The following is a 21,229-nucleotide window of genomic DNA, read 5'->3' as shown; positions in this document are numbered from 1 at the left end:
GCAGAATAATCCTCCTTGGAGGTGAATCCCATCCTCCATCCTTTCTAGGCTTTAGCCACAGGAGGTCCGCTAGGTCCCTGGAGGGCTGCTGTGCCTTCTTGCTGCCTTTCCTCCATGTACCTTTGAAGTACTAGGCACAGCTTGTGAATGCTGAGATGGTGGGGCAGATGGAACATCCCACAGGAGTGTGTATGTGTGTTGGGGGGGTCCCTCATGTGCTCAGTGGTGGACCTGGAAATGGATCAAAAATACTTCTGGTTCACTTCCAAGACCGCCGTGGAATGCATGGGGAAGCCCCTGCACTCGTCTGGCTCTGCAATCAGCCATGGAGGGACTCCAGGTGCCTCCCCCCCACAGACCCAGGAGGCACCAGTCATTGAGCAGGAGGGTGGGGGCTCCCTCATGCACTCTGCGGTGGACCTAGAAGTGGACAAGAAGTACTACTGGTCCACTTCTGGGACTGCTGCTGAGCATGTGGTGGACCCCCTGCACATTCCTGTGGGACACTTCATCCACCCCATCATCTCAGCATTCAGAAGCTGCCCCTGGTACCTTGAGGTACATAGAAAAACATTTAAAGCTGTGTCTAAGGTTGAATCATGAAATCTTGCCGAATCTCTCTGAATTAAATTGGAGGCTTCCTATTTGATTTGGAAAGATTAGTGAGTCTCCTGATTTAATTCATATTCAGAGATTCAGCCACCGAATCAAACTGACTTGCCTCTGAATCAAATCAGCAACTGAAATTTCGCACAGCCCTAGTGCAAAGTAGCAGCATAAATTTGTTCCAATACTATTTGTGGCACTGCGATTGCATAGCCCTGCTCTTCTGGATGTGGCCACGTATTTGTCAGAGCCTCTATGATGCTAGGGGCTATGCAGAATTAAATCTGAAGTATGGAAGGGAATTTTCCTATAGGTTTCTTTTTCTCCTTTATTCTGACACCAAAAAAAGCCTATGTTCTGGTATTCAATTACATTTACAGTCTTCAGTGCTTGTGAGGTCAGAATGCATTTAATGGAGTTCCCTGTAACTCAGTGGCCACTCGGACATTGCAGTATAATATTATATAACTCCTTTTAACTTGGTTCTTCTTTCTCAGCATTGAGAAGAGAAACAAATTTGGAATCTGGCTTCTAGTCCAGTTTCCTAGGCAGGCCTAAATGTGTAAAGTGGTCATGGATTTCACAACCACTCTCAGGTTTGTAATACCCAGTACCAGTGTCATCAGTCAATGACAGCACCGTATTGATTGTTCTGAGTATCTTAGGCAATAGCTTTAAATAAATCCACATTGTCTTCAATCAACAGTATAATGATGCCTCTGGGTATGCATGGATGAGCTATTGAGATGAACTTATAATAAAGAAACAAAGAGGACAATAGGGGTTTAGCAGGTTTCTTCACAGTAACCGCCCTTTCATATACTATCTAAAATGCCAGTTTTTCTTTCAAAGGTAAGAATCAAAGTAAAAATATACACATGTGCAATTATAGCAGAGCAGCTGATTCAGTAAATCCTTGTTCCCTGTTAGATTAAGATAACTTAATCTATCTTAATCTTAATAACTTTATCTATGTGATGTGCACATGCCTTGTATCACAATATTTCACTGTCCCTCTCAGAAGAATTTTATACTCAGCCCCAAAAAAGAAAAAAAAAACATTTTTACCAGCTCTAAAAATTATAAATAATAAATAAAAACTGAAGTCTGTTTGCAGATTACTGAAGACTTTTAAAAATGGATTAAATCTGTCCTATCAATTAATCACACTGAGAAATTCAAACATTTCTAGTCCCAAGAGTTAGAATGAAAATACCAGATCCTTAGAAAAGTTAAAGATAGTGACATTGTTAACTGGGGAAAATAGGAATACTACAGATATATTTTAAGCAATTTCCCCCTAAAATATTCCACCCAGGAGAGAGAAGGTTTCTTACTTTCAGACAGTGTATTGATTTAGGGAAAGAAAAGAGATGAAAGTAACGGGAAATTCCATATATGGATAAAAAAATCTGTTTATGTTTTTATACTAATAAGCCTTTGTAAAAAACAATCTGATTCTTGTGATATGAACATTAGAAAATCAGACCTATTGCTTTGCTTTGTAAAAGCTGAGAAACTGGACTAATAGCCTTTTTCACCATTGAACAGAAAGCATGTCACATTTTACAGAGCTCTCTGCAACATTTAGTACGGTAATCTCCATCAAAGGGTAAATTGACTTTCCTTTTACAGCCTATTACCAACTGTAATCCAGCCAATGGGGTTTGCATGAAATGGTTCTAGATTGTCTCTGAATTCAGACACGATTTCATGTGACACTGTGATGAACACTAAATACAAAACAACATTTCCTTAGCTATAATGCATAGTCTTTGGCTGGTAGCATTAATAAATCATGTTGCATTGTTGCTATACCACTTAAAACTTTCATTTGCAAAGGGTTTAAATTTTCAAATAAATGAAATACTTATGGCCAAACTCTAGCAATGCCTTGAGACAATGCACATATTCCCCAAAGATGGCACAAGAATAATCACCTAAAGCCACATTGATTTCTGCACACACATTCTGCAACGGATCATCCCAAATACTTGGCTGACTTTGAACAAGCAAAAGTTTGACTTCCAAAACTCTCTTACCAAGCCGTAAAAGCACATAGGAATATCATGTTGTGCTTTTCAGGTGGAATAGTTTACTCAACTAATTGGCAAACCGTATGGAAAATTCTAAAAACCAATTTATATTGGTTTACAGATGGATAAGGTCCACTTCCAGGATGTGAAAAACTTCACCTCACATGCTTTTAATTTTGCCCTGCTATTTCAATGGTAGTGTAAAAGTGATATCGTATCTATAATAGTCCAGCAATTATGCAAGAGGCAAGGATTTCTTAGGTTGGTATATTTTTCTGAACCAACTAAGTAGCTGCACCTGAGAATTTCTTCCAGCTCTTCCCTTATGCTGTGCTTCACTTGTTGTGCTTACCTTCCTATAATCAGAGACCTGAGGAAAAAATTCTTACTTTTGAAACTTATTTAACTTTATCCTAACTATGTAGTTGGTCTAATTAAAAATATCACCTTAAGAAATTCTTGCCCCTGCTATTTCAAGACACCATGGGCAACTGCTGCCACCTTAGTCGGGGGGAAACATGCCCACCCAGCGACAAGTCACTGACCAGGGTGTGGTCCCCCTGCAGCAAATCTTGCCAACCAAGGGGAGTACCCCCACAGCCAATTTCACCAACCAGGGAAGAGGTCCCCCCATGGCAAAGGTCCCCCTAGCAGCAAAACTCACCAACAAGAAAGTGGCCACAGCGCTATATCCAGTGCTCCCACTCCCCAGCTGCCACTCATAGAGGAGGCACCAGTGCTACCACTTCCCCCCCTGCCCATAGCCTAAGCAGGGAGTGCAGCCTGTCAGGGGGTGCACCAACACCCTCAGGAGTTGCACCACCTTGCACCCCCTATGTGTTGCCGCTGCAAGACATTTTGGAAGCTTATATGTGAGCATGGAGGCTCCTCCAATATGCTGCTCTGAAGCACTCAATTAATTGAGTCTGCCGGAGTAAGGCAATTGCTGTGCTCCAGTAGCCTTCTGAGCCTCATGTATCAGTATCTCTGAACTTAAAAATGGTGGCAGGGCTGCTTGAACTAAAGCTTGTCAAACAAGCTTTAATTCAAGCAGCCCTGGCACCATTTTAAAGCACGGGGATGCTGATACAGGAGATGTGGCAGCACTTTAATTAGAGCAGCTCTTGGATTGCTGCTCTCCCCACCCCCAGAGCATGGTGTGGCAGCTGAAAAGTATGTCTGTGTGATAAAGGTGCTTGCTGAAGGCTCTATGAAGATTAGACCAAATGGTTTTTTTTTTTTTTTGTATTTGTTTAGATATTAAGCTATATGTTGTTGCTAAAAACCTAATTAAATTTTAAGATGTAGTGAGGTCTTGTATAAAGTAAGGCCTAGTAAATTTAACAAAGTCTAAAAGTAGTAAGGCCCTGTGGTGTAGTTAAACTTACCTTTATCAAAGGAATGCAAGGCTTGTACTGCTATTGGTCAGTCTAAGGACAGCTGAAGTAAAAGGAATCTGAGTGGTTGTGCATTATCAGTACAATTCAGAAGCTATAAATTAACTGGAATATCTGGAAACCATTCAGAAGGAAGATGCAGCTCTGTGAAAAGGATTAGTTAGCTGTTGCCTGGATCAGTGGGCTCATGGACCTCAAAGAGCCCAATAACTGCATTCCAGGGTCGTTCCTGGTACCCCTTAGACAGCACTGATCGGGGACGCCTGACTTCACTGAACTTTGTAGAAAGAGGAACTTTCTGTGTATCAGGAATCGGAGGGGACTGCCGATAAGTTGCCAATGCGAATTGCTTTTGTCTGTCATTGTTATTATCCGTAGCTGTGTTTTTGTTAAGTCAATAAACCTTTCTTACCTTTCTACCCCTGACCACACTCTTAATCCCGTACCCTCCACAGGCAGCTGGGACAAATGGGTAAAAGTGTCCTTTTCTATTTTTTCTAGCAAAGAAGAATTGTCATGCATCCACAGATGCATCTCGAGCAGGTCCAAAGAAGTGATCCTTCCCCTCTATGCAGCACTGGTCAGGCCGCAGCTGCAGTATTGCGTCCATTTCTGGGCGCCACACTTCAAGAGGGATGTCGACAGCATGGAGAGGGTCCAGAGGAGGGCCACTCGTATGATCAGGGGACAACAGGGAAGGCCCTATGAGGAGAGGCTGCGGGACCTGAACCTGTTCAGCCTCCACAAGAGAAGCTGAGGGGGGATCTTGTGGCCTGTTATAAACTAGTCAGGGGGGATCAGCAGGCATTGGGGGAGTCACAGTTCCTCCGAGCACCGCCAGGAGTGACCAGGAATAACGGTCACAAGCTGGCAGAGGGTAGGTTTAGGTTAGATATCAGGAGGCGCTACTTCACAGTCAGGGCGGCTAGGGTCTGGAACCAGCTTCCAAGAGAAGTGGTGCAGGCTTCTACCCTGGGGGTGTTTAAGAGGAGGTTAGATGCACATCTTGCTGGGGTCGTTTGACCCCAGTATTTTTTCCTGCCATGTCAGGGGGTCGGACTAAATGATCTGCTCAGGTCCCTTCTGACCCTAGAAACTATGAAACTATAAATTATTCATTTCCTATTGTATTTTGTGCCTTGGGATTATCTATTATTTCAAATGAATACTCTTCTTTTTCATATGTGCACATTTCCTACTTGAATACAGCCTCTTATATAGTATGGGTCTTGTATATATAAAAGCACTCATCCTGTTACCTTACACAGCCATTATTAAATTGTGTCCATGAAATGTGGACTGAAATCAGGGATGTGTAGAGAAGACAGACATCTGGATTGTATATTTACTATATTCCTAAAGACCACTTGCTTGACTGGCAGCCATCGTTTAAATGTTGGACTATGTGAATAACTCCAAGCCAATGCACTCACTTGGCACATAATACGATGCGTATTAAGAGAAAACTCAATTTTTTGCTCCTTTTGCCCTTGCTAGCTTTTTGCTAGCACTCGTGACATCAGTTGTGATGTCATGCAAGTGATGTCACAAGTGCTAACAAAGCTCTTCATCCAAAACACATTGCAGTTGGTCTCTGCAAAAGATACCAAGAAAGATACCAAGAAAGCACTCTCTCCTTGTGCTTTTTCCAAGTTTTTCATGAACAGCAAACAGCTTGGATAGAGGAAAAGAGCTGAGAGGAAAAGGTTAACAACTTAAGAAAGAGGTAAGAGATATAGTATGACATGTAGATCGGGTCTGAGAGAGAGCCTTATGATGGTAAGCAGAGCTTTTAAAGTGGTATGACAATGATTCCTATGTGAAAACCAATAATTTGAAACATTAACAGAGAGAGGAAAAAAATAATGAAGAATGTCACGGGCATTTTCATATTGACAGAACCAGAATTTAAACAGAATCCATAATATAAATGTAAATAGAATTTATGCAATTTCTAGTATGAAATATCTTTTTCTTTATATTCATCTATATAGTATTAACCAAAAGAAAAACACCTCTATGGTTATTGATACAAAAATACCTTAGCTTAACTCAGTCTTAATGAGAGACAGCTACTTTATTCAGTAGTTTTGTACTTCAAAGACTCAGCGGAAATAATTTTTCTTAACATTTTTAAAGCAATGACAGTAATTAAATGCAAAACCTGTTAGGTGTAATTCCCAAAATATTTTTGTTGTAGGCAGCTTCACAGTTCAGGTCGCTAAGTCAAAACCTTTCAGTTTAAACAGGTAAAGAATAGAAATATTTGGAAACAAATCGCATAAATTTACAGTTTCCAACTTTTAGATATAAAAATGAAATGGGATGATGATTAAAAGACATTTCTACTGGCATTTTCTGAAAAATATTTCTATAGAGAAAATATGACCATTTCACAGAAGGTAGAATACCTAAACTCATTTTTTTTACTAATTGCTGGTCAGCAGCAAAACATGGATTTTTAACAACAAAACTATTTTGTGTTTCCTGAGCACAATCTAGTATTTCTAACAATGTTAAAGTATTTATTCCATTTCTTCTGGTCCCCCCTTAAATGTTGAATACAGAGAATATTCATCTTTAGTGATACACAAGTGATATGCAAAAGAAAAAGGCAGGAACTTGACTTAATTGTCTTTCACATTTAACTAATATTTTTCTAGTCCTCTCTCTTCTCCAACTAAACAAAAAAACAGTTTTAACATGCCCTTTAATTGTGGAATGCAATTTTAAAATATCCTTTCAAACAACTATTATATGCTCCTCACTTGAAAGAGCCACAGGAGAATATGTAATCATTGGTCTAGGCTACCTATGCCTTGCTGTATTTTGGCTCATGAACACTGTCCTCCGAGCACTAGGCTATGCATGGGGTATGCATTCTGCATGACTGCCTCTAGCATCCTCTGGCATGCAGCCTCTTATCTGCATATGAAACACAGGAGGTGTGCTGAAACAATGAGGCAATTCTAAGAACATAGCTGGGGAGGATGAACTTTGCCTAACCAGCTACTGTGCTGCCAGTGATTCACAACATATTTCATTATGAGCTAGTGCTGCTGAGAGATTTCCTTTCACAGAAATGACATAGCAGGGTCTAGCTACCATGAAATATTTTCAGGACATTTGTCAGGTGAAGTGCTTCCCCTTCCTGCTTTCCGGAAGGGGAATTGGATAAGCAATATAACTAACGATACACATTTTCCTTTTGGGGGGAGGGGATGCTTTGAACCTTGGCTGTCTCTTTGAAACTCTGTTTGATTTTGGGCTGTTTCCAAAAACGAAAGGGAAATTATAGGGGGTATTTATATAGCTCTGCTGCTTCAATGCTTATTTTAAGTGTAATGTGTTATTAGTCATGTAACCCCCACAGTACAATATAAAACCCATCCACTATGAAAATCAGAGGAAATGAAATATGCTTGCCTAGCTAATGAGAACAGGCTAAGAGCAGGAGCAAATTTTAAAAATGTGGTGATTTAATGTTAGGTCTGTAATAATTTGATTGTATGGCCCCTTTTATAGCCAGGATATCTAACAAGTTTCAAGATGCCTTCATTATTATGAGACCTTTCTGTAATTAGTGGCTTTTCTGAAAGTCAGTTCAAGGAGGTTTAACTCATTAACTGTGACTCAAACAGATTCAGGCTCCTCTTTCACCCTTCTTGCTGCTTGTGAAGGAAAAGTGTGTGATAAGGTCTAGTAATAAACAAATGCTCCTGAGAGATGCAAAGTACTAAGATACACCAAGGGCTTGCATAGGTTCAAAAAGTTCTATGAATCTTCTGTAGAGGTGTTATTAAAGCATAAAGGTTTGATGATCTATCACTTTCAAGAATGACACTGTAGACCTTCCCATTACCCCAAAGTAATTGTTATATCAGAATGTTACTAAATTAGAAAAATATAAAATATAATTAGCTCAAAAATATGTTCAAGACCTAATACACTTAATGAGCTTTGGAATCAACTAATAAAGCTAATTTTGGTTATATCATAGACCTGGTATTTTGTAGGTGGGAATTTGAAATATATAAATAGTCACATAGTGTGTTTGGGTTTTGGAGGGGGAGGGAGTTAGCGTTGCAATTATTTATATTTGTTCTTTCCTAATATTTTTATACTTCTTTATCTGTGATTTCACAGGGATATTCTGGCAATGGAAAAAAAACTCATATATTAATGACAGTCTTTTTTTCTTCTCTTTTATTATTTCGGTTTGATTGTACATCCTTGTGTGTGTATGTTGAGCTGATTGGCTAAATTCCCTCAGAATAATCTTCTAATGGAAAACATTATTTTCCATAACCACAGTTTTCTATAAGAAAATTCTTGATTTTGTTGAATTTTTTTTTCTCTCATAACTCCAAAAAGATTTTTTTTTTTTGTTTCAAGCTGCTTGAACCCAATTTTTTTTGTGTTGCTGATATGAACCCATCAGTCTTATTCTGAATCAGTTTAAATTAAAGGCAACTAAATTCATAGGCTTAGATAGTTTGTACCAAACCCTCCAGTTTTTCTTTTTTTTTTCCTTTTAAAATGCATTCCCTCCCCTTCCTCAACTATTTTGGACTTTTCCCCTCCCTCTCTATTCTCTATAGATAAGTATAAGTAAGCTAAGATGTAGGATAAGCTTTCACATTTTATTTTAGGTAATAAATTTTATTTTTTCTCTCTCCTCTGCAAATAAATGCCCTGCTATTTTGTTATAAATATTTACTGTTTTATAAGTGATAATTATTATGTTTGTATTGATTTTTTTACTGCTTTTATATTGTGTGATTACTGTTTTAGGCCTTTGTATGGAAGTTAGCGTAAGTCATGTGAAGTTTCCATCTTGTAATGTCAAGCCTCCATCTTATCCCCATGCCCTGTTGTGTAACCTATGACTCATACTACCCCTCCTATGTAACTTGGGTTCTGAAGGAATGAGGGTGCTTGAGAGACAATGGCAGTAGGTCTAAAAATAGCTCCCTTTGAATGACTGAACCATTAACACCAATACCTGGACTAACAACCCAGCCCTTGGAACCACCCTCAGCATTCAAGAAAAAAAAAATGAGGCAACTCACCATTGTACCAAGCTGCATATGCTCAGTAAGTACACCTGGAGCCCTCTGAAACAGAACTGACATGGCCTGGACAGGCCCTCCCCATAGGGGATCAGAGGTAATCTGCCCTGTAAAAAGAAGCAGTAAAGGACTGACTCCTTGGGATATTCTCTCCATCTGGACCAGCAACATGCCACACCACCTATCCACCCAGAGGCCCTAACAGCAACCCCCCTCTGGACAACACCTGCTGGACAAAGAACCCTTTCCAGACTGGATAGGGGGGTGTGTGTGTGTGTGTGTGTGTACATGCAAACCAATAACTTCATAGGGCTGTGTAGTGTGTTGTTTGTTTAATAAACCTATTATTTTGAAACCCCAAGTTGGGGTTTTGTCTGTTTCCTGACTGTTTCCTCCTTGCCACCACTTATATGCCTCTGCCCCCAATATCTCAGCTGTCTGCCTCAGTTTCCAGCCCCAGTCTACCTTAAGTAACCCCAAACCTCAGTTCCTCAGCCAGCTTCTCTCTAGTCCACCGGCTTTAATCCCAGTTCTGGCAACTTTCACTCCCTACATTTTAACTCTCTCTCACCTGAACCTTATCCTGGGTATCCCAAGCACACACATGCACACTGTACCATCCAAGTTAGGAACTTACCTGTGTGTATGTGTAGGCAGGTTGTATGTGTGTGAACTGGTGAGTGTGTTTGTGTCTGTGTTTGTGTATATATGTCATTGTGTGCATGGTATACAAATTAGTGATCTGTGTATATGTACTAAGTGTGCGGGTATGGACAATTGATTTTTGTCTAACTTTTGGGGTGTATAGTGTATGTGCTTGAATTGGTGATAGGTATGCATGAGTCTAGGCTGGTTTGGAAGTATATGTGCCTGAGTTGGTAGTGTGTGTGTGTGTGTGTGTATGCACCAAATCGATTTGTGTGAGTGTGTATGTGCAACTGTGTCACACACTCCTGTCTAACAGCACAATATTGAGATCCTGAGAGTTGGCCTGACCCCACAGGGCAACGTTTCATGGTGGAAAATGTGGGCATATTGTAGGTGTTACTGGGAGTGAACGTAAGAAGTATGGGTTGGGTGAGCTACTGCGCTTGTGTACTCTGTGTGTGTTTGTGTTGTATTTGAAGTGTTGCTATTACTGTAGGGATGCCTACACTGTTACTGTTGTGATTACAGAACTTGCCCAGTGAGGGCTGGGCATACCCAGTGATGGGTCAACATTATACAATTTGCCCCAGAGAGAGCCGGGCATACCTGGTGAAGGGTCGGCATTGTTAAAGGGAACTCCTGCAGGACAGGGATTCGAGCACCTACAGCGCTTTTTTTTTGTTGTTGTTATCATTGTGTCTGTTGTTGTTGTGGTCATTGTAGGGCACAGAAGTCCAGGAACCAGTATGTTCTGGTAGAAGACCCCCACACTAGCATAAGTGATCATAGGGCTAGGTGGGTGAAAAAGGCGGAGGTAGGTCCCCTCCAGCAGAAATGCTTGTAAGACTGTTTTGTCTTGAGGCTTTTGAGATTTTGTGTCTTGAGCTTTGAGGTGTTTGAGGTTTTGAGTTTATTGCTGGCTGTAAGCTATAGTCTAGTGCAAGACACTGGTTTTTGATTTGTGTGAAGTCCGACTATAGTCCAGTATTTAGACCTGAGTAGAAAGGGTCTTTCACAGGTATGCCCTGTCCCTTCCTCAAGTGCCATTCTGATCCCCTATTGTTGCCCAATGATCTTCTCTGCTTTCTGTTCCTGACTCTGTGCTGATTTCCCAATTTATTCATCTGCTTTCTGCTTCCTGCCCTGTCTGCTACTTTACTGCCTGTCCCCTTCCCAACCTTCCATGTGCTACACACAGAGGCTGTCCCTACTACTTGTGGCAGCCATGCCACAGGTTGGCTATCATGGGTGCATCCGGACAAGCACAGATGTGTGATATGTGGCACTGCATACCCATTTGTTGTGCCACACACCAGACACACAGATGTTCTCTGCACTGCCACTTTGCAGCATGGACGAAGTGCAGGGGTTGACCCCAGCAGATCTCAGGGTCAAAAAAATCTCTACCAAAAAAAAGGCAGGCAGTGTACGTGCTGGTAGCATAGGGTGCCAAAAACTGGAGCCTGGCCAGCTGGAGCCAAACTCTGGCTGCCAGCCAGACTTTCTGCTGCAGGAGTGCCATGGCTGCAGCTCCTGGTGAGCCCCAGGACCCCAGGTAATGTTGCTGGGGCCAACACAATTGCTGGCCCCCTACACCCGGGGTTACCTCCTATGTGCCAGAGCATGCTTGGCATAGGCATTCCCTGGGGACAAGGAGCAGCAGCACAAGCTGTGCCACTGCTCTTTATCCATGGGGAAACACATGTTCCCACTCATTTGGATGCACCCCAATTTATTCTGACCTACAAGTAAGTGCCTCTCTCCACTTGTAAATAATAGTTCTGACTAAACCAGCAGTACTCTGAACTTTCTTAAAACATTGCCACTGAAGGGGGTGGATTAAATAATGTGGTGATTAGAACACTTAGTACGTGGGAGATATGAGTTTAATTCTTTTCCTTTAACTGAGGAAATTTGAGCATTCACCTGAAAGATGTAAATGAATCAATCACTAAGCTCAGATACTCTGGGGTGGGACTCTCTCCATCTATCTTTTTGAAGCATTTTACTTTTAATAGAATAATTAAAGAGTCATTGAATCAGACTAAGCAAGAACTTATAACTTTTTATCCTGTTAGTTAGGTTAGTTACCTGGTGGGTGAGAGAAGGACAGACCTGGCTCCCATTTTAGATCAGCCCAACCCAAGCCACCTAACTTCTTTTGACCACTAGGATACAGAATCATGCTCGCTCTTGCTCTTTTTCTCTTTCTGACTTGCCCAATGATCTTTATTTATTCCACCGTCATCAAGAGTAGCTGGTTGGTTTAGGTACTCGGGTGGGTGGGTGATGTGTTTTTGAGTTTACTAAAGAAGAAGAGGGCATTGTCCATGTTGTCCTTACATCCTGCACAGGTGTGCTAAGCAATCCAGTCAGGACCTTTTTCCACTAGCCTTGTTGGAAATGAGAACTGGCTGCTAGGTTTTGGGAAGAACTTGATCTGCTAGGTACACTCAGAGCATGCTCCTAAGGTGAGTAAAAATGCCTGTTTTTTGGATTTGATTCTACCTTGTTATTTAACAGTCAGAGCTTGAGTAATTGTGTACATACCCAGAAGCAGAATGTTAGGCACCTAGTGAAAATGTACATTGAAAACATGGACACCTAAAGATTTCAGACATTTCCAGGGTTGGATAGCAGTTGAACAGGAGTTCTGAGGACCACGGTTTTCACATTTATATCCCTAAAACAGAAGTTAAATAGGACTCTTAACCTAAATTGATTTGCAGATCTAGTCCTATAGATTGGACACTTGCATGTCTGAAAAGCCTGAAATGCTTCTATACTTGTATGATAATAAGTTAAATTAGTGGGTCTGTCTTTTATAATTATGAATTATCTGTATGTCCTTTTTCCTATCATATACTGCATATTGGGTTAGAAAAAAATCTGCAATTTTGCATGGTTTCTGACAATGACAATGCAAAAGGGAGAGACTATCTTTTATCTGAGTCAATTCCCCTATTTGAAGTATTGTTATAGTACCTGGATTTTTTATCTTGTTCTCAATATTTGAAGTAAAAAAAATGCAGTACGACAACTTTCTATTTTCAAACCACTTCTGTTTCTACTACTGGGATCACCACAGTACCTGGCTGAAGATTTTAACTGAGCTGCACAATAATCTATATAAGTTAGATTTGTTATTCTGGAGGACAGGTATATTGGCCGAAACCAGGGTGGGGAATTATTTCAGGTGGAGGGCTGTTCAGTGAGTTTTGGTGAGCTGTATGGGTAGTCCTGCCCCTTGACAGTTGCCCTATCCCCTTGTTGCCATCTTGGGACTGGAAATCCCACCACCAACCCCTGACCTTTGCCACCAGAAATCCTTTCCCTTTCCCCCCACCCTGAAAATATGCCTTGGAACCAGAAAAAAAACTAAATCACACTAAAAGTTAAACACCTACTGAAACATATTTAACTTTATTACAAAAAAATATTTTTGTCATGATTTGTGTTAGCATAGTGTATGTAGAGGTGATTGTATAATAACTCAAAAAATTCTTAGTTTTGTATATTGTGGGAGGAGGCTGTGTGTATGTGGTATGTGCATAGCATGTGTGGTATGTGTGTGTGGTGCGTGTGTGTGTGTGTGGGGGGGTGGTATTTGTGCAGCCCTGGCAGGGAAGACACCTGACTCCAGCACATGGGGCTTCCCTCCTTCCTATGTGAGTGTAGAGGCTGCACATGAGTGTCAGGGAGCACTAGCAATACAGGCAGCCACACAGACCCTGTGCCCCTTCTTACAGTGTGCACAGGCACATGGGGAGGCATGGGGGGCACGTGTCCCCCCTGAGCTTGGCCCTCACCAGTTGGGGAGTGGGGGGTGATGGCTGGTGCCCTGAGAATCTGGAGATGCTGAGAGAAGTGCCAGTGACACTTCTGGGTTTGCCACTGAGACTTCTGCCGGCAGCAGCAACCAGCCCCTGGGGACCGTGTTTGCAGTGATTGGCTGCTGGTGCCCTTCCAGAATCAGAAGGCACCAGTTTCAACCTTGCCAGGCACCTGTGCCCTCAGTGCCCCACTTGTAGCTGCTGCCACTGCCTGCTGGGGCTGTATACCACAGGAGACATATGGGGGATCCCCACACCTCCCACACACCCACGTGCTGTTTACCCCAGCTCTGTGCTGCCACCAACCCCTGTCTCTCTGGGTGTGGGCTTCATGTTACCACCAGCTGCAGCCCCACATTCCAGGCTCCCTCCCAGCTGCAGCTCCCCAGCCAACACTGCTTCCCTACCTGCTGCCCAGAGCCAGCAGGATACTGGGAAAGTAAGCAGGTCCCAGGGGGTGTGGCAGCAGCAGCCCCACACAGAAGTTGGGCATTGGCTGGCCAGGCCCTTCTACCGGTGGGAGCCAAGTGCTAGGGTACAGTTTGGGAGCTTCATGTACACATAGGTGCCTTGCTCCCACCTTCATGGGCAGAAGGGCTGTGAGGGGCACAATTTTGGGGGGCGGGGGGGGCCACTGCCCACATAAAAGTGCTTGGTGAGCCGGATGTGGCCCACGGGCCATATTTTGACCACCCTGGCCTACGCGCAATTCATAGTGATATAATGATGAAGGCTATTCAGTAAATGATTCACTTAAGATTCAGTATTGCCTAGGTACCAGTTACAGTGCATCTAATAATGTTCCCTAAATAATTAAAGTGCCATGAAGGTCTTCAGGGAACTGTGAAAATGTCAGCTAAAAGGGCGCTAGTCTGGTCCTCCAGGTTCGGCATAGTGCGGGGGGTGTTGGTAGCTTACCCATGTCAAAAATTTCAATTACAGTCTTAAAGAGAAGAAACCAGATGGAAAAGGTGGTCTGAAGGCTTTTGAAGTTGGAACAAGCAATGATGCATACACCATAAAATGAAGATGATGATGATTATGACAAAAGTTTATAAAAAAATAATGAAATTAATCTTCTGCAGTGAAGCACAGGTTCAACTAATATTTTATAACAGTTGGTAGTGTCAGTGTGCCAGATACACTTGAGTCATCTAGGCATCTACACTTTGGCATAGGCATGCCTAAAAATTTAACCTATTATGTAGCCTATTATGCAGCCCACTGTTCATGTTCAGTGCCACAGGTGCCATGTAGCCATAGGGATACTTGTGCTCTCACATGGCATGGATTACAGAACTGCAAACTGTATATAAGTGCCAAGCATTCCACTTACATTGCTGAAAAATTGCCATTTTGGCAGTAAAAATGAAGTTGAATTCTGCTGTATGTGTCTAGAGTATTTGAGGTCTGAGATGGCAGTAGTGCCTGACCTTCAGCACCTAATGACTTTTCTGGCTTGTAGATATAATCTGGATTTCCCTTTTCAATTTAAAGACCTATTACAGAAATGATGAAGTCATCAGGAGCTGTGTCACTGACATTTTGTCAGGCTTCGTTAGACCATCAAGAACCAAAATTCTACTCAAGTCCTATTTACATGTCTATGAATTCAATTCACATCTCTTTAAGGTGTTTTATTTCAAATTAAAGACATAGATTGTACTACAACATTTTTACCTTTTTGTCTTTAGGCTGTCTAGCTTTATTTTCTACTTTATTAATTGTAATCCCAGTTATGCTATTATGCTGATATTTTTATGCCATGGATTCAGTAATGATGGTATGCAACAAGGGGTATAAAGGATAGCCTTTTCCAGTTCATCTTTGTAACTGAAACTCTTTTCAGTCTACCATACTAACTTTTTATCCTAGCTTGGGAAGAGTCACATAACATATTTATCCAAGTCTTCATATGGCCTCCAAAATTCATCTCTGATAGCAATATTTTTGGACCCCACCTTGTCAAATCTTGTCAGTGCCTAAGCATTGCAGTAAACTTTTAAATTTATTTCACATAATAATGAATTGCTCCTAGGATTTTTTCCTAACTATGTGACTCATTTGTGTTTTAAGTAGATCTTTTTATCAGTGTTTGCTATCTGAGGAATGCTTGTGTCTATTCTTTTGGAAAGTTTCTTTGAAAATATTTTCACATCAACATTAAGAACTGAGATTGGTCAAATAGCAGTTCTGTCTTTTGGTATTACAATATTGTTACCATTTCACACTTTCACTTTATGTGGAATCTTCTGTGTCTCCTTACCCCAAAACCTTCATTAACTATATTGATTAACTTAGTCACAATGTAATCTCATGTCATCTTCCAAAAATCTACAGAGAATCCATCTAGTCCTGAGGAGTTTTGCATTGGCATTGATTTAAGCACCTCTATACCTCTCCTTCTTCTATTGGCCTATCAGCCATTCTTGAGTTAACCTTGGCATGTTAGCCTCATTAATACAGTCTATAATTTTCCCCTTAGACTTTTTATAGTTGAAGATCTAATGATTAGTGTAAAACCTCCTAAATTCTTCTATCTAGTCTTAAATTTTATTTCTTTTTCTAGCATTTTTATTATCTGTATTTGACTCTTATTCCTTTCTTCTCTTTATTTATAGTTTCTAAGATTATTAGCCTTTCCCCCCACTTCTATAATACCTATGGTTCAGGCACTTGAAGGCCTTCTCAATTTTCTCTCTAAGTATGACGTTTAGTTGCTCTCTGGGGAAAGAGAATGTTTAAATATACTTCTAAGCCCAGTTCTTTCATAAAGGTCTTGCTCTTTTTCCCCCCACCCAATTTCCAGTGTTAACATTACTTTGTATGCACTCTTTTTATCCCAGGATGCTAGACACTGTTTCAATTGCTTTATATGCATCCCAAACAGTGCTTATTGTCCTGGAATGTTGCACCTTTTTCATTAGAGTTCAGAATAACCAAACGCTTCATTAAGGAGTTAACTAACACTCAAGTTTTAGTACTGGATTATTATTAGGGATTGTAAATAGGATTATGCCATTGTATTATGTGTCCATTCTGAACATGTGATGTCTAGATTTTGTTTGGATTTTGACAATGAAATCATACTTACATGGCTAACTGTCCCACATGGCTAGCCTTTAACCAGGTAAATTGCCATCTCAGTCACTAGATATGCTCAGTAGAGCCATGTGTCATCTTTAAAAGCACACTGTGGCTGCTTACCTTTGAAAACAATATATCCCACTCTTATGGCTGTACAAAGCCTTCCTGAAGCCCAGGCAGGTTGGAAACTGCTGTTATTACAAAAAAAAAGCATTTTTAGTCCAGTGGTTAGTGCACCTAACCAGGAAGCCCGTTACTCCTGTTCTAGGTCAGTGGGGGACAAACATTTTTGGCAGGAGTGACACTAATTAGTCTTACACCTTTCCTGAGTGCATTTTTGGGTATGGCTCAGATGTGTGTGGAATGGAGCAGGCCTTGACTTACACCCTGAACCTTGCTCCTAATGGGACATATACTTCCCCATGGCTTTCCATATATTTTATCAAGGGAATATTAAGTACCACAAGCTCAATTTCAAGAGACTGTACTTGATAATGGTTAGCTTGTGACTTGATTGTTCAAGCACTGTGCTGAGAAGTTGAGGAGATACATATGCAAGTCTCCTTTGGGTCAGGAGGGACTAAAACCTAGATCTCAGGCTGTGACCAAGAATCCTAACTCCCTGGTTATGCTTTTCCCACCCCCATCCTCTCCACCCCCTTCTCTTCCCAATTTTTTCCAAGTCACAATTTCAAGTTGTGCTCAAGCGTGCATATAAAAAGTCACCTGCCTGCTCAGCCAGACTACTGCACATAATCAGTATCCATGTGGATGCTTATGTGTCCAAACTGCATACTGAATAGGATTACAAACTGTGCAGAAGTGCCAAAAATGGGAGTTAGGCAGCTGAGAAACTGCAATTTGAGCTCAAAAAGTGAAATAGGATTCTACCAAGCATACACAAAGTGGAATCTCTGACAGCTGTTGTGCCCTTAATTCATATAAAACTTTCTTCTAGATTTTATGTAATTCTTTTTTAATAAATGGTATTTTTATTATGGTAAAAATATTTTCCGTTTTTTATCCATGCAAGTGAAAATAAAAACTGGCAGAAATTCATGACATTCTTATAATGGTTTCTCAGAAGAAATACACCACCTCTTTTTCCATTACTTATGGAAATACACCACCTCTTTTTCCATTACTTACATAATTTACTTATGCCTTATTCCTAGATTTCATTGTTTTTAAATTCACATGTAGCCTCAACTTGAATACTGTCCATGTCTCTTTGGGGATGCTGGATTTTAAGAGAGACATAGATGAATTGCGAAGAGTCTGGAGTAGAGAAACAAGAATCGCAAGAGATTTAGGAAACATGATTCATGAGGAAAGATTAATAGACTGGATATATTTAGTTTAGAAAAGAGAGATCTGGGGTGGGGCATGATAATGGTTTTCTGATATGTAAAATATTGTTGTAAAGGTGAAAATGATCATTTTTTCTTTATATCTACTGGGAGCAGGAGAAAAATATTTGCATTGATGTGCAAATAAAGGGAAACAGGATTAAATTGGAAAAAATAAAAAGCTTTCTGCTAAGGCAGTGAAACACTGGAACAAGCTACATAGGGATGTTGTGCAAACTCCTTCACTGAAGGTTTTTTTTAAGTACGGGTTAGACAAATATTTGTCATAAAGGATTAGGTAGCTAGGGCAAATAATTGGATGAGGTGATCTCCTTCCAGTCCTACATTTCTAAGAGTTTATAAGTTTGTGTTTAATGGGATGCATTTAATTGTGACATAACTAGGGTGGGGTGACCAGAACACCTACCCTAGGCGGTGACTTGATGGGGGAGAAGGAAGAAAAAATGACTGCTGCTGTACCCACTGTGTGTGTGACCACTGCCCTGGGTTCTCAGCTGCATCATTAGGCCTCTGGATTTTCACAGTTTTTATTATTGTTACTTCTTCTAAACTTGTGCTGGTTTGCGTGGTATAGACTGGCATCACACAAGTCATATATTATAAACATTATATGTATAGGTCAAATATGTGAAATAATCTTTCTGGTTGAAACATTTGAGAATATCTAATGTGGGACATTCCTCCACTTTCTATACTTTCCACCCCTCTTCTCAGTGTAGCCTGGATGTACACAAGTTTGTACTTCCCTCTCCAATTGAGGGAATTATTGGCAGGGCAGCGTGCTGTGGAGGGACACAACAGCCCAGTAGCTCCTTCCGTCCCCTATAGAGTCAGGTCCAGTCAATTGATTACTTAACTATATACAGAGTTATCATTTAAAATATAGATGAACAATAGAACAAATCAAACCAAAGAATATTGATTGGGAAACCTTATAACTCTATTCATATACAAATTATTACTTCAAATTATTCACATAAACTATAAGGCACAGTCCACAAATATAATTAGCAGTCCTTAGACTACCTGGGTGATCTCCAGGGCAGGGGCCCCACTTCCAAGGTACCACTACAGGAAAGGAGGTTGTGGGAAAGAAAAAGGAGAGGAAGACCCCCAAAACCCCTAAGCTCCCCCACTATCACCCAGGAGCAGCCCACGTGGTGCCCCTTTGTAACCCTTGGGGGATCCCACCCCTGTGGGGACTTTCTCTCCAGGATAACCTACTACTCCACAGTCCCAGAGGGTTGCCTCTTGTTCTCCAGGTCAAGCTCTGTTCCCTGCCAGGTTTTCCTGCCACCTGACTCAAGGCTTAGGGCCACATGCACCACTGTGTGTAGTGGGTGCTTCGCCTTATGTTATGGATTTGGAGGCCAGGACAGCCTTGTGCAGCACCGGGCCTTGGTCTGTTGCCGGACCCTCTGGGCAGTGTCATCTGCACTGAGCTGCTGCCCCATATCAGCACCTCAAGTGGCTCCCAGGTCTCTCACCCTCCACGCAACACCTCTTGCACCAAGCTCCCAGCCTCCTTCTGGAGGCTGAGGACCTGAGCCACCCTAGGGGCTCCAAAGTTCCTTCTGTGTGCACATGTCTCTGGCCATACAGCAGAGGTTGCAGACCTGAGCTGCTTCACACAGCTCCCAGGGTCTGGATGCCATGCTCCGTGCTGCGCACCAAGGGCCTAACCGCTAGAACCATTCCACACTGCCCACTGATAAAAGTCTTCAGGCGCTCCTCCTGGGCTATTTCTTTGCCCTGCTGAGAAGCTCTCCTCAGCTCTTCTAAGCCCCACTCTTCTCTCATCTCTGTCCCCAATGTATCTCCCCTTGGGCTGGGCATGCAACTCCTTTTATATGCTCCAGGGCTCCACCCCTGAAGTCTTCCAGACCTGTCAGTTTACAGTCTTTAATCAGGTCCGGGGGAGCTTTTTTACCCCTCCTCTCAGGAAAGGGGCGTGATGTTATTTCTCTTGCTGTCTCCTGATTGGTGGATGGGTTCCAGCAATCAAAACAGCAGGATCTCAAGTCTGGGGTTCAACCCAAGCTCTGAAAGGTAAGCATGCTACATCAATTATCTTTTCCTTTCTAATATCTGGGCAAGCCCCACCCTCCCATCTTTTCATGCAGGTTTATATTGTGTTCTATTAAAGTGGAGTATCTATTTACTTAAGGAATGCCAAGTCTTTTAAAATCATACGTGTTATACACATGCATACTTCATACACAAACACACACATGATTATAACAGCTGCAATGGTTTGCTTGGCTGCAAGCTGAGTGGGTGAGCTGTGCCTAAGAACTTTGCAAGAAAGTCAGCAAAAAGTTTGCAGAGGGTGCAATAGATTTTCCTGGTAAGAGGGTATGCTGTGCACAGTGCATGATTTTTATTGGAACATTTGAGCTGTGACCAGAGCCCCCATTCCAAACCAAGGACTCTGATTGGCTGCTAGTGGGTCATAAAAACCTGAGGGAGGGAAAAGAAGAACAGAGAAACTGGAGGAGCACAATGCCCACCTGAAGAGAGGAACAGAGACTCAGCTCCCTCCTTCCACTCATTAGGCAGAGATAATGGAGCTGAGGCTTGCTGGGGAGCAGACATCAGGATGGAGGGGAGCCTGAGTCATCCCAGGAGAAGCTGATTCCCCACCTGGGTTGGAGATGTGCAGTCAGGGACACAGGTACCCAGGGAAAGAGTGTGGAGGGATTGGTAAACTGGCTGGGATAAGCTGCCTTATCAGAGACCTGCAGAGGGAATCCCCTTGTCTGCATATTGAGGTGCTGGGAGACAGAGACAACGCAGAGAGGGAGCGGGCTGTGAAAATCCCAAACTTGCATGGGTATGTGAGGGAAAACTTAATCCTTAGTGTTTGCAGAAGGTGTATTTTTCAGAAATAAACTAAAGAAAAGAAGCCTATTACCTGCAGTGGCTGATCAGAGACTGCTTTGTGGAGTTATCAAGGAAAGCCAAAGAGTCCACTTTCCTCAGAGGAGCAGAAGCCTCACCTCCACCATCTAATTGATGCATAAAGCGGTTCATTTCTCTGGAGGCCCGCAAAAAATCACAGACACACATACATTAAACGGCACAAAGGTGATATTTGTTTGCAAACAAAGGTCAGAGCAGAGTCAAGTACTCAGATTACTCTGAACAAGCATTGGTATTCGCAAGCGAAATTTATCTTCT

Source organism: Crocodylus porosus, unplaced genomic scaffold (assembly GCF_001723895.1).
Source record: "Crocodylus porosus isolate Cpor-Errol unplaced genomic scaffold, CroPor_comp1, whole genome shotgun sequence".
Lineage (NCBI taxonomy): Eukaryota > Metazoa > Chordata > Crocodylia > Crocodylidae > Crocodylus > Crocodylus porosus.
Note: the sequence above shows the minus strand (reverse complement) of the source record.